Genomic DNA, 13,974 nt, shown 5'->3' with positions numbered 1-13,974 from the left:
CAGAATCTTGGGCAAGTTGTCCTTCTTCCAAAAGAATCATTGCTCGGTTGTAGATTGTCGCCTTCAACTTTGGAGTTAGCAGTAAACATTAGCCATGTGGGCCAGACGAGCCCAATTCACTAGAACGCAGCACAAATAAATACCCGAAAATCGCAATATACTGATATAAACTGATATAACTCGGTTTAAAATAACAACATTATGATGTCTTTAACACCTATATCGAATAAAATCAGAGCCGGATATATCTAAGGGCTATAACGGGAGCTTTCTAGAACGCCATCCTGAGGTCTGTCTTGCGTCATGGCGAATGAAAGAAAGAGAGGACCCCACGTTACCAGCCCATTTATAAGGCCTCAGATCTGCCTAGCAACTCCATTCCAATTCTCACTATTTGCTGACATCCAGGGGAAGGCGTATGCAGTGCATCTCAACCAATAGAAGACATGCAAATTAATAAACCGACCTCAGAACAGCCTGCAGATTTCAGATTTCTCACTTCCTCATAGGAAAATTGCTCCAACTCGAGTTCTGTTTTACTCACAGATATAATTCAAACGGTTTTAGAAACTAGAGTGTTTTCTATCCAATAGTACTAATAATATGCATATTGTACGTGCAAGAATTGAGTACGAGGCAGTTTAATTTGGGAACGAAATTTTTACAAAGTGCAAACAGCACCCCCTATTGAGAAAAGGAAAATAAGTATTTGGTCAATAACAAATGTTTCTCAATACTTTGTTATATACCCTTTGTTGGCAATGACAGAGGTCAAATGTTTTCTGTAAGTCTTCACAAGGTTTTCACACACTGTTGCTGGTATTTTGGCCCATTCCTCCATGCAGATCTCCTCTAGAGCAGTGATGTTTTGCGGCAACATGGACTTTCAACTCCCTCCAAAGATTTTCTATGGGGTTGAGATCTGGAGACTGGCTAGGCCACTCCAGGACCTTGAAATGCTTCTTACGAAGCCACTCCTTCGTTGCCCGGGCGGTGTGTTTGGGATCATTGTCATGCTGAAAGACCCAGCCACGTTTCATCTTCAATGCCCTTGCTGATGGAAGGAGGTTTTCACTCAAAATCTCACGATATATGGCCCCATTCATTCTGTCTACACGGATCAGTCGTCCTCGTCCCTTTGCAGAAAAACAGCCCCAAAGCATGACGTTTCCACCCCCATGCTTCACAGTAGGTATGGTGTTCTTTGGATGCAACTCAGCATTCTTTGTCCTCCAAACACGACGAGTTGAGTTTTTACCAAAAAGTTCTATTTTGGTTTCATCTGACCATATGACATTCTCCCAATCTTCTTCTGGATCATCCAAATGCTCTCTAGCAAACTTCAGACGGGCCTGGACATGTACTGGCTTAAGCAGGGGGACACGTCTGGCACTGCAGGATTTGAGTCCCTGGCGGCGTAGTGTGTTACTGATGGTAGGCTGTTACTTTGGTCCCAGCTCTCTGCAGGTCATTCACTAGGTCCCCCCGTGTGGTTCTGGGATTTTTGCTCACCGTTCTTGTGATCATTTTGACCCCACGCGGTGAGATCTTGCGTGGAGCCCCAGATCGAGGGAGATTATCAGTGGTCTTGTATGTCTTCCATTTCCTAATAATTGCTCCCACAGTTGATTTCTTCAAACCAAGCTGCTTACCTATTGCAGATTCAGTCTTCCCAGCCTGGTGCTTTGACAGCTCTTTGGTCTTGGTCATAGTGGAGTTTGGAGTGTGACTGTTTGTGGTTGTGGACAGGTGTCTTTTATACTGATAACAAGTTCAAACAGGTGCCATTAATACAGGTAACGAGTGGAAGACAGAGGAGCCTCTTAAAGAAGTTGTTACAGGTCTGTGAGAGCCAGAAATCTTGCTTGTTTGTAGGTGACCAAATACTTATTTTCCACCATAATTTGCAAATAAATTAATTCAAAATCCTACAATGTGATTTTCTCGATTTGTTTTTCTCATTTTGTCTGTCATAGTTGAAGTGTACCTATGATGAAAATTACTTTTTAAGTGGGAGAACTTGCACAATTGGTGGCTGACTAAATACTTTTTTGCCCCACTGTAAGTAAGCATTTCACAGTAAGGTCTACACATGTTGTATTCGGCGCATGTGACAAAGTTTGATTTGATTGTTCCTAAAATGCAGTGCATGTTAATACCATTTTGTAGCTCTGTGTCTCTGCTTTTATCCAACGTAAAAAACACAATTTCAAATGTTGCTACATGAGACTGAATCAAGTTGGTCGGTCACATTTGTCAGAGGCTGTCTGTCAGCTTCACACAGTTGTGAGCGAGAACAAGGAACATGTAACGTTCCTCGTGAACGAGCTGAAGAAACTGCAATCCCAAAATAATGAGCTGTGTGAGAATGTAGCTGAACTTCAACGGTACCCTCGCAGGTGGAATAGGAAAAATCCAAGGTGAAAGAGAGGTAGAGGGAAGAGGACATTAGGGAAGCAGTCAACAATATACTGGGAAAGGTGGTTCCGTGCATCAAAGACAAGCTAAGAGACGTGATCGACGTGGTACATTAGGAAACGAAGATCTGATGGATCACCTCGCAATGTCATCCTGCGCTTAGCTATGTGCTACTACGGGGACATCATCTGGAAAATGGCCGAGGGGAACACGTTTCTGGATGAGAAGAAGCTCTGCATCAAAGAGGCTCTGATACCGCAGGATAAGACTGCCAGGGAGAAACTGTGGCTGCTTATACAGAAAACACGACAAGAGGGAAAGAAGGCTGGATTCAAGGGCCCACACGCATTCATCAAAGAAAGATTACTGGTTAACTCGGATGACATGAACCACACTTGAACTATGAGTACTGCCAGGAATACATTTACTGTACTGCCACGAGTAAATTTACAGTTCGAACGATAATTTATGAAAAAAAAAGGGATTTGTTGTACCTTTAACCACCGCTACCTCAGCTGAGCGTAGTTTTCCGTCTGAGTAACGCTCTCAAGGTTTATAGTTTGTTCTATTGTTCACATTACTACATCTGTTGTCTAGTTTGTGTCTCTTTATTTTTTAATGCAGGAGTTTGTTTTCAACTCACTGAATATTGTTAGCCTGAATGCTATGGGTTTGAGACAAGGAAAGCCTTATTTTTATATTGTCAACGCAGTAATGCAGATTTTGTCCTTCTTCAGGAAACTCATTAGTGTGAACGTGACTTGAAATGTTGGAAGTCGTGGCCTATTTCACTCACGGATCAAACCATTCTGCTGTCGTTTTGACGATTATCCACAAGTTTAAAGGTGACATTCTCGAATCCACATCTTCACAGGATGGCAGATGGGTCAAAGTAACTGTTCAACTTGACAATGCTATTTTCATCATCTGTAATGTGAATGGACATAACTCACATGCTCCAAATAAGACTATTTTTACGCAACAAATACTCAGAGGCTTTTCTAATTCTCTCAGGTGATTTTAACAAAACACCTGATGACTCTGCTGGTCGTTTTCCTCCTAGAATGGGTCAAAGCTCTCAAAATAGCAATATCATCACGACGTTATGTAAGGATCTCTCTGTTGATGATGCCTGGAGTTATTTCAATCCAGATGCAAAGGGTTGTACCTGGACCAATAAAACTATGTCACGTAAATCTAGAATAGATTTATTCCTAATTTCCCCCTTTTTGTTACAATTTGTTATAGATGTAGATCATCAGTTGGCTCTCTTTTCTGATCATCATTTGATTTCCCGGAATTTACAAGCTACTAAAAAATCTAAAAAGGTATTCAAAGATATTGGACATTTAACACACTTCTTAAAGATCCTATTTTCATTGGAAACATTAAAATGTTAGCCAAAAGATATTTTCGCAAGAAAAGACATGGGTCATGGAAGTAGATGGGAATTTTTCAAACATAAAGTCAGAATTGTAGCCATTAAACGTGCCGAAGATCTGAAGCACCTGAAGAACCTTAGAGAAAAAGATTTGATGAGCAAGCTTGACAGTTTTCTAAAGAAGAAGAAGTCTGTTTTTCAATCTTTACAACTAGAATTAGAACAGCTTTACACAGATCTGGCAAAGGGTGCCTTTGTCAGATCAAAAGCAAAATGATTGAAGAGGGGGACAGAAACACTAGTTATTTTTTTGCACTTGAAAAGAGAAATTACAAAAGAAAATCTATAACAACTCTCAAAATTAATGATGTATTATGCAAAGGTTACAATATCAACATTTGTCAATTCCTTTTATGAAAACCTTTACAGCTCTCAATTTCAGGAAGATGGTTGTGAAAGCTACATTTGCCACATTCAGAATTATGTCCCTGTAATTGAGGATGATTTTGTCACGAGAATTATGTTCTCAGTGTTCATAAACCCAATTCAATTAACTACTCAGTCTGCGACCCAGAATTTGTAAGATACTGGTTGAAATGAAACAGACGGAGGCCCCGGCTATGATAGTCAAAATGTTTATTCACGGGCGCGCTCGTTAGTTATAAAAAAACATTAATTTTATACTAGCTCCTTACGCACGTACTCTTGCACACAAAAGAATTCATACGCACAAACAGTAGGTATCCTACGCACATACTGTCCTGCTACCCAGTCGACAAAGATTAGGGACCGTGAGAATCACTCCCTGTCCTTTCCCAAATCTCTCAGTGGCCCCTAGCCAAGGTCGGCACCGAATCTTGCTCAGACAGTCTGTGTTTAAGATACTTTAGAGACATATTGTTATATTGTTTTACCCTAATTCTGACTAAAACTACACACATCATGTATTATAATTTTGCTGACTAAGACTACACATATCAGTACACACATCATTAATAATAATTTGATGATTCTAATCAATTACATACAATTATATAGTTTTGGGGTGGAATATTCTAATCATTCATTCAAACATATGAATTCCATCCACAGATTTCCACTCAGTTTGCGATTCACCTGTGTCAATAGAAGAAATTAGAGACGCTCTGAATTCAATGGAAAAAGGGAAATCACCTGGCCCTGATGGCCTGTCAGTTGAATTCTATAGGCAGTTTTGGGAGTTACTAGAAGACCCTATTTTGAATTTGTTTCAAGATTGCATTGTAAATGGTGAAATGGTCTCCACTACAAAACAGGGCCTTATTCCACTGATTCTGAAGCCTGATAAAGAACCTTCTCTCATTTTTTTATTAACAGTTAACAGTGGGTTAACTGCCTTGTTATACGGCAGATTCAGCTCGGGGATTCGATTTTGCAACCTTTCGGTTACTGGCCCAACACTAACCACTAGGCTATCTGCCGCCTCATTGACAATTGGAGACAAATTACTTGTGTCACGTTCCTGACCTGTTTTCCTTGTTTTTGTATTTGTTTAGTATGGTCAGGGCGTGAGTTGGGGTGGGCATTCTATGTTATGTGTTTCTATGTTTAGGTTCATTGTCTTTAGCCTGATATGGTTCTCAATCAGGGACAGGTGTTTTACGTTTCCTCTGAGAACCATATTAAGGTAGGTTGTTCACACTGTTTGTTTGTGGGTGATTGTTCCTGTGTCTGTGTATGTCGCACCACACGGGACTGTTTCGTTTTCGTTCGTGTATGTGTTCGTTCCTGTTAGTGCGTTATGTTCTCTAGTTCAGGTTTGTTCACATCGTTTATTGTTTTGTAGTTATCCAAGTGTTCTTCGTGTTCGTCTTTATTTAATAAATTCATCATGTATTCCACCTACGCTGCATTTTGGTCCGATCCTTCTCGCCTTTCCTCATCCGAGGAGGAGGAAGAAATAGACGAACGTTACAACTCGATTAAATATTGATTACAAATTGATTCCTCTGGTTTATGCCAAAAGATTAAAGAAAGGAATAGATACATTTATAAATTAGACTCAAACAGGATTTGTGAAGGGCCGTCACATAAACTCCAATATTAGTTTAGCCTTGGACCTTTTAGATTATTCGGATGCAATTGATTCAGATGATGTTGTTTTATTTTTGGACTTCTGTAAAGTCTTTGACACAATTGAACATGAATTTATCTTCCGGGTCTCTTTAACTTTTTGGTTTCAGTGAAAATGTTATCATGTTTTACAAAGATATAAATAGTTCTGTGATACTAAACCTTAATACATCCAAAAGATTCAGTATCAACGGAAGTGTACGACAGGGATGCTCAATTTTGCCCTTTTTACTCATTTTCGTAGTGGAACATCTATCTCTAGATATTCTGAATAATGCAAATTTGAATGGCTTATCCATTTTTTACAGAGAAATCAAAACTTCCAAACTGGCTGACGATACTACTCTTTTTTTAAAAGACAAAGACCAGGTCGCCCATGCCCTTAATAACATCACTGCATTCTCTATTGCATCTGAATTAAAACTGAACGTTTCTAAATGTGAAATCTTATGTTTGTATGACTCTGATGATAAAGAAATATAAAATATTCCTGTAAAGGACTGTGTTAAATACTTAGGAATACATCTAACCAAAATCCACTTCGTCAGACAACATATTCTCTCCTAAAATTAAGAAAACCAACAATATATTTAATAATTGGCTTCAAAGGGATCTTTCTATACTTCGGAGAGTGCTTCTGTCCAAGGCAGAGGGACAGTCTCGCTTTGTGTACCCCTCATTATCTTTATTTGTAAATCTCCTCTACCTGTAAAGAGATCAACAAGACCTTTCTTGACTTAATCTGGAGATATGTCTCACAAACCAAAAAAAGTCAATACTCTCAAATAAAAGCTCTGAAGGAGGTCTGGAAGTGTTGGATTTTGTTGATGTAAATAACACTTTCTAGATCAATTGATTGAAAAGATGTTCAGTCAATACAGAATCAATTTGGTATTTCATTCCAAACAATGTGTTTAATAAGTTGGGAGGTCTTCAGTTTTTACTGAAATGTAATTATATCCCTGAAAGTGTCACACCATGATCTGTTTCACCTGTCTTTGTGCTCGTTTCCACCCCCCTCCAGGTGTCGCCCATCTTCCCCATTATCCCCAGTGTATTTATACCTGTGTTCTCTGTCTGTTGCCAGTTCGTTTTGTTTGTCAAGCCTACCAGCGTTCTTCCCCTCGCACCTGTCTTTTTCTTGTTTCTGTTTTCTAGTTTTCCCGGTTTTGACCATTCTGCCTGCCCTGACCTCGAGCCTGCCTGCCGTTCTGTACCTTGTCACACCACCCTGGATTATTGACCTCTGCCTGCCCTGACCCCGAGACTGCCTGCCGTTCTGTACCTTATGGACTCTGATCTGGTTCACTGACCTCTGCCTGTCGTTTTGCCTGCCTCCTGTTCTAGTAATACACTTTTGTTACTTCGACACTGTCTGCATCTGGGTCTTCTCCTGAAACGTGATAGTATGAACTGGCCGTGACTGACCCAGCAGATTCGAACCAGGTCTGCAACGCCATTTCCTCCCAAGGAGCCACCATTGGAAGGCACGAGGAGTTGCTTTGTGGTCTTATGGAAGAGTTCCAGAACACATTGCTGGAGCAATTCCGCGGGTTGTCTCTTAGGCAGTCTACCATGACAGTAACTTCCCAGCCTCTCAGTGACCCGGCTGTTAGCAACGCAACCTCCCTGGCCACCCTTATTTCCCGGGAACCCCGCTTACCTCCCCCGGAACGCTTCAATGGAGAGTCGGCAACTGTCGGGCATTTCTTGCTCAGTGTCCCCTCATCATTGAACTGCAGCCCTCCTCCTTCCCCTCGGACCGCTCTAAGATAGCGTATCTCATCACATGTCCAGGAGGGCTCTCGCCTGGGCGACGGCAGTATGGGAACAACAGTTGGCCATATGCTTCAGTCTAGAGGAGTCCATGGAGGAGGTTTTTGAAAGTTTTTGATGCTCCATTGCCCGGGAGAAAGGCTGCCCGGAAGTTACTCCAGCTTTGGTAAAACTCCCGCAGTGTGGCAGACTATGCGGTCGATTGCGGCACGTTGGCAGCTGAAAGTGCCCGGAACCCGGAAGCGCTGTTCGACATGTTCCTGCACGGATTATCAGAGGAAGTAAAGGACGAGCTTGCAGCCCGGGAAGTCTCGGGGTCAGGGCAGGCAGAGGTCAATAATCCAGGGTGGTGTGACAAGGTACAGAACGGCAGGCAGGCTCGAGGTCAGGGCAGGCAGAATGGTCAAAACCGGGAAAACTAGAAAACAGAAACAAGAAAAAGACAGGTCTCGACTCACTCATCGCCTTGACCATCCAGATCAATGGGCAAAGGAAGGAGAGAAGGTTCGATGGCTTCCTCCTAGCCCCCGAGACCCTCTGCAAGTCCCCGATGGCTCCATTGCCGAGAGGACCCGAGGCTACCCAAGTTCCCCCGTGAGACTCCGAAGTCTGCCAATTCACCTCTTCCCTGAGCCGATGCAACTAGGCAGAGCTAGGCTGTCCCCAGCCGAACGGCAATGCAGGCTTCACATGAAGAGTTGCCTGTATTGCGGGACTACTGGTCATTTCGTGGCCACCTGTCCACTAAATGACCAGTATCACCGGTAGGAGCGAGTAACCTGGAGTACTCAAAACGGATAACTTTTCCTCTCCCCTTTCTCGCACCCCATTTCATGCCATCTTGCTGTGGGGGAACCAGTTGAAATCTCTCCGGGTACTCATCAACTCTGGGGTCGATGAGAGCTTTATGGACGCAACCCTGGCGTCCGAGCTAGGCATCCCCACTCAGCCCCTCTCCATTCCCATGGACGTTAGAGCGCTGGATGGGTGCTCTATAGGCCGGGACACCCACAATACCACCCCCCATCAACCTACGTGTGTCAGGGAACACACCGAGACGATCCAATTCCTGCTTATTAAGTCTCAGGCTCTGTGGTATTGGGATTCTCTTGTCTCCAGCGAAACAATCCCCTTATTGACTGGTCTGCTGGTGCCATCATGGGCTGGAGCCCGTTCTGCCACGTTCATTGCCTGAAGTCAGTGCAGCCTGCCCAGGACGTCTTCCTGGGGGCTCGGAAGTTGCCCTGCGCATCTCCGCTGTTCCCACGGAGTACCAGGACCTCCGGGAGGTGTTCAGTAAGGCCCAGGCCATTCGCTTCCACGGCACCGACTCTATGACTGCGGGATCTACCTTCTCCCAGGCACCACTCCGGCCCGGGGACAACTGTACTCTGTCGGGTCCATAGACCAAGGCTATGGAGACCTACATTGAGGACTCCCTAGCTGCACGGTTCATCCGTCCTTCTGCCTCCCCAGCCGGTGCAGGGTTCTTCTTTGTGGAGAAGGACAAAACCCTGCCCCCATGCATTGACTACCGGGGCCTCAATGACATCACGGTGAAGAACCGCTACCACTCATCGCCACGGCCTTCGAGCCTTTCCAGGGGGCCACCGTGTTCTCCAAGCTGGCCCTACGGAACGCCTGCCACCTGGTGCAGATACGAGAAGAGGACGAGTGGAAGACTGCCTTCAACACGTCCAGCGGTCACTACGAGTGTCTGGTCATGCCATTTGGCCTTACCAATGCCCCTGCTGTGTTCCAGGCTTTGGTGAATGATGTTCTCCGTGACATGATGAACTGGTTCGTCTTCGTATACCTCGACGACATCCTCATTTTCTCCCGCTCCGCCCAAGGACACGTGCTCCACGTCCAACAGGTTCTCCAACGCCTCCTGGAGAACCAGTTTTTTGTGAAAGCAGAGAAGTGCGAATTCCATCGCTCCACCATCCCCTTCCTGGGATACATCATCGCTGCAGGGAGTGTACAGATGGATCCCGGGAAGGTGAGAGCGGTGGTGGATTGGCCCAAATAACCGGATGTTTGTTCCTGACGCTGTCCGCTCCTCGGATCTGGAGTGGGCCCACTCCTTCAAGCTTGCCTGCCACCCGGGCTCCAGTTGGACTCTGGCCTTTTGTGCGACAACGCTTTTGGTGGCCTACCATGGTTACTGACGTCTCTGCGTTCGTTGCCGCATGCACGATTTGTGCGCAGAACAAGATTCCGTCTGATCTCCTTCAACCTCTGCCTGTTCCTCACCTTCCCTGGTCTCACATATCCCTGGACTTTGTCATGGGTCTCCCCCCGTCCTGACAGTAGTGGACCGGTTTTCCAAAGTCGCCCACTTTCTGCCTAAGAAATAACCCAGCTCATGGTGCAGCACGTCTCCCGGACCCGTGGCAGATCACGGAAGACCAAGCAATGAAGTCGTCGTCTTCGACACTGTCTGCATCTGGGTCTTCTCCTGAAACGTGATAGAAAATTGCACGCTAAATATTGGCTACACTGAAAAAAAATGGTGCTTTGAATTTACTTAATTCAAAAGTGTACAATGGTTCCACATGAATGAAACATGTTAGATAAACACAATTAGTATTTTTTTAGTTTACCTCTTTTCTTTTTGTCAAGCAAATATAATTTGTTCAAGTAAATGCATTGTAATGGAATAGAATCCATTTAACATGATTTGGTAAAGTATATTTTATTTGAAATAAATGTGTAGCTTCAAATGGATATGATTATGTTCCGTAAACCTGATCACTACTTAATAATTAACATTTTATTGACGATGTTACTCATAATTATGTATAACTTTGTCCATAATTTATATTATGGACAAGATTCTACATAATTATTAATGTAAGCTCAAGATGAAATGCTGCCATTTTCTACCTTAGTGTTTGTATTTACACAAATTAATAGGGAAATACAAAGTTTTCTAAAGATGTGTAACCAAGGAGCAAGAAACCATTTTCATCAGTGACAAAGGAGGCAAAAGGCATGCGTTTCAAGAATTATATTGTATATTTTGGAACGGTTTAGCTCTTTGGAACGACGAATGTCCATTCACTGACATTCAGTCTTCAATGAATTCCACAGGTCTAAATCAAGATGCTGTAGCCTATATATCTGTATAAAAAAAAGAAGAAGAGTTGTCCTAACAATGATTGGGCCCTCTCTAATGCATTTTTTTGCAAAATGAAGTAGTTATTTTTCATAGGGAGTAAAGGACAAAGAATGAGGTAGGTATGTGTACATATTTGTGCATGTTAATTATATTGACTAAAAGTCACTACAAAGTGAAAATGAACTTTTTCCATAAGAAGCAAAGAAAATTAAGGAAAACACAATAGCTCCATCTTTGGACATGCTCATTCTGTTCTGAGTTTTTGTGAACAATCTAACAAGTTCAACGTCAGTCAAACATAGTGTGAAACACAACATACAGTCTGCAACACAACACACAACAAAACAGCTCACTGAAACAGCCTGTTTTTAAATGCAACAGCTTTGTTAGAAAGTTTGTCCCCATTCAGTTCCATAAAAACCTTCTGAAAGACTTCAAAAGTGTAGCGGAGCTCAGTAGGATAACTGAGGTTCATGGCATACATGAGGCCGAACAGCACTGCAACAGCAAACGCTACGTTGCCTGTTGAGGCCGAACAGCACTGCAACAGCAAACGCTACGTTGCCCAGATCCTGCAGCACCTTGACGCCTTCAAGGACAATCCCAGTGTCCTCTGGTTCCTCACTCGCGGCATGGTCTTTGATAATGTAGATCCTCACAGTAGTGTCCTCAATGGCCTCCTTGGTGGACTCTTCATCCATGCCCTGAAGAAGACAAAGGCAACACTTGTCAATCATATAAAATGAATCATTCGTCAATGAAATGTTTACAGTTAGGGACTCTAGATTGCAGAAAGTATAGCTCATGAAGCACAAGAGCATGATACAGACAGAAATAAATCAAAACTGGAGTCCTTTTTGTTTTTTTAAGTGTCAACTAAATTGAACTGCTTATAATATTTGAACACCGCCTATTACAAGGCTAAAATTAAAAGTGGTTCTTACCAAGATTCCTATTCTATTCAGATTACATTTGAGACATAGCCAATTTGATCACTGGGGACATGGAGTCTTTAATCTGAATAATACAATTATACATTTTTTTTAAAGTGCATCTAACGGTAGCTAATGAAATAAGATGGAAGACAGAGATGATACAGTAATAGAACAGGTAGTGATAGAATATGAAGGTGGCACAGAACAGGAGCGGAAGAAAAAGGAAGGAAGGAAGGAAGGAAGGAAGGAAGGAAGGAAGGAAGGAAGGAAGGAAATACTTAACTCTATTAACATACCAATAAGGCTCACTTATGTGGCAAGCTGAGGGAAAATAATCTTCTACCTTCAACAAATCCCAGATAACATAACCAATAGATCAACAATAAAACAAGCATGGCTAACTTACCTCAATGACTTCAAAGAGCGCAGGCCATCTTGCCATGAAGTCCTCTACCAAGGGTGCGTCATGGACAACTTAATGTTTCCTGTATGCAAACGTCTTCTCCATTTTGAACTTCACTGTATTCTCTGTTGTTCCTTTTCTTCACATCCTCGAGGCTCTCTCCTGTTTCTCCTGAGGGACATGTAGGGGAAAAGTTCACTTTTGTATGTACATGGGTAACGGACAGTACGGCCGTAATGTGGGTGCTTAACTTGTAATGATGCATAAGTTGGGACCTACTTGACACCAATTCTGAACACCCCTTACATTTCCACATTCACACGGACAAAAAAATAGAACAGAAATAACATAAGACCTAAAGACTGACATTCGGAGCAAATTTTTGGGGGGTATTAAAACAACCTTTGATAACAGTACTCACCAACACTATACAGCCTTTGAATGGGTAGACAAAGCTGCACAAATGTAGTAGGCAAACATCATGGACCTGTAAAACATACATTTTGTTCATGAAATTATTATTATTTTTCATTATAAAATGTTTGATTCAATTATCTTTTGATTTATGCATGCATCTGCTCATATGCACATACGTTGAATTGTTTTTCTTTTTGTCAAACAATTGTAAATGTATTGATAAATGGACACCCATAATATATAGTAACTCTGTTCAAGTGCTAAAATGAACTCCACATCCCATTTCAATAAGTCTATGTCACCTTTGCACCATGTTTTACGACATGGAGGCAGCCATGGGCAAACTGTTAAACTGCATGAAAGCACCAATCTCATAGGATTAGGTGTATAATCATTAGACCTTAAATATGTCATGATTTTTTTTGTTGTTGATGCAAATACATTAACTTTCACAATTTTTTACTTTTACCTCACAAGAAAAAAAAGCTGGCGCACTAAATGCTGCTGCGAAGTGATTGCAGACGATGTCGTGCACAAGCACCAAAGAATTCGTTAGCTAGCATGTTAGCTAGCTCAAGTGGTGTGCACTCATCAGAAAACCTTCATTAGTTCTTGGCTTAGTAAATTCGAAGTTCTTGACCAATAGTTAAATATCATGGTGTGTCGCCAACTAACTTTACCTCCTTGCAAAATGTTAATCTTGACCTAGTCCTGTTTTACTGTTCATAGAAGCTAGCTAGCAACATTGGTCTTTTACCTTTAGCTGTCATGCCAATATGTTTCAGACTCAAAAGCACAACATTAGGATATGGAGCAATCACTAATAATGTAGCTGCTTACAATTCTGACTACAACCACACAGACAAACGTTGAATAAAATCAATCACCATGCTTACCTTGACCAATATTCTAGGTATTGTCTTAACCACTAACGCGCCAGGGTTCTTTCTGGAAGGTTCTTCTCTTGCGCGATTTGAATTGTTCCTCATTACTCGGCATTAATTAGCTTTATTGGTTCACACTCCAACTACATGATTCAAACTAGTAGATCTGATTTTGCTTCGTGTTGCATTGATTGCAAGCAATGAAATTGGGTTGAGAGGAGAAACAAAACATGTTTGAGTAAATCACATATAAATCTGACAGCCCACCTTGTCCCGTTTTTTCAGTGTAGGCTTTACCAACAAGCTTTAATGTCCTGGAAAATATGTTTCCTGCACAATTTTTCCCCACATAAAAGCTCTTTTGTGGAATAATTCAGTCATAACTATAAGGAATAAGCAATTGTTCTACCCTAGCTGGCATGAGAGGAATATTGACTTTGTTCTTGATGTTTGACAACAGGGGTAATATTCTTTCAAATTTATACCATTGAATGAGTTTCCAATACCTTTCAGAGAGTTTATTT

The 13,974-nt window shown here is 42.2% G+C and overlaps 1 long non-coding RNA gene across 1 annotated transcript; it reads right to left on the bottom strand.

Annotated features, from left to right (window-relative positions):
* Positions 1–10,443: 10,443 nt before the first annotated feature.
* Positions 10,444–13,715, bottom strand: LOC129834970 (uncharacterized). The gene is made up of 4 exons (XR_008756339.1): positions 13,463–13,715; positions 12,571–12,636; positions 12,153–12,320; positions 10,444–11,515 (listed from the first exon to the last, which is right to left on the bottom strand). It is a non-coding gene; the product is annotated as an uncharacterized LOC129834970 (long non-coding RNA).
* Between the last annotated feature and the right edge of the window lie 259 nt (positions 13,716–13,974).

This window comes from Salvelinus fontinalis, chromosome 35, assembly GCF_029448725.1.
Source record: "Salvelinus fontinalis isolate EN_2023a chromosome 35, ASM2944872v1, whole genome shotgun sequence".
Classification (NCBI taxonomy): domain Eukaryota; kingdom Metazoa; phylum Chordata; class Actinopteri; order Salmoniformes; family Salmonidae; genus Salvelinus; species Salvelinus fontinalis.
This window is presented reverse-complemented; position numbering and strand designations above follow the sequence as displayed.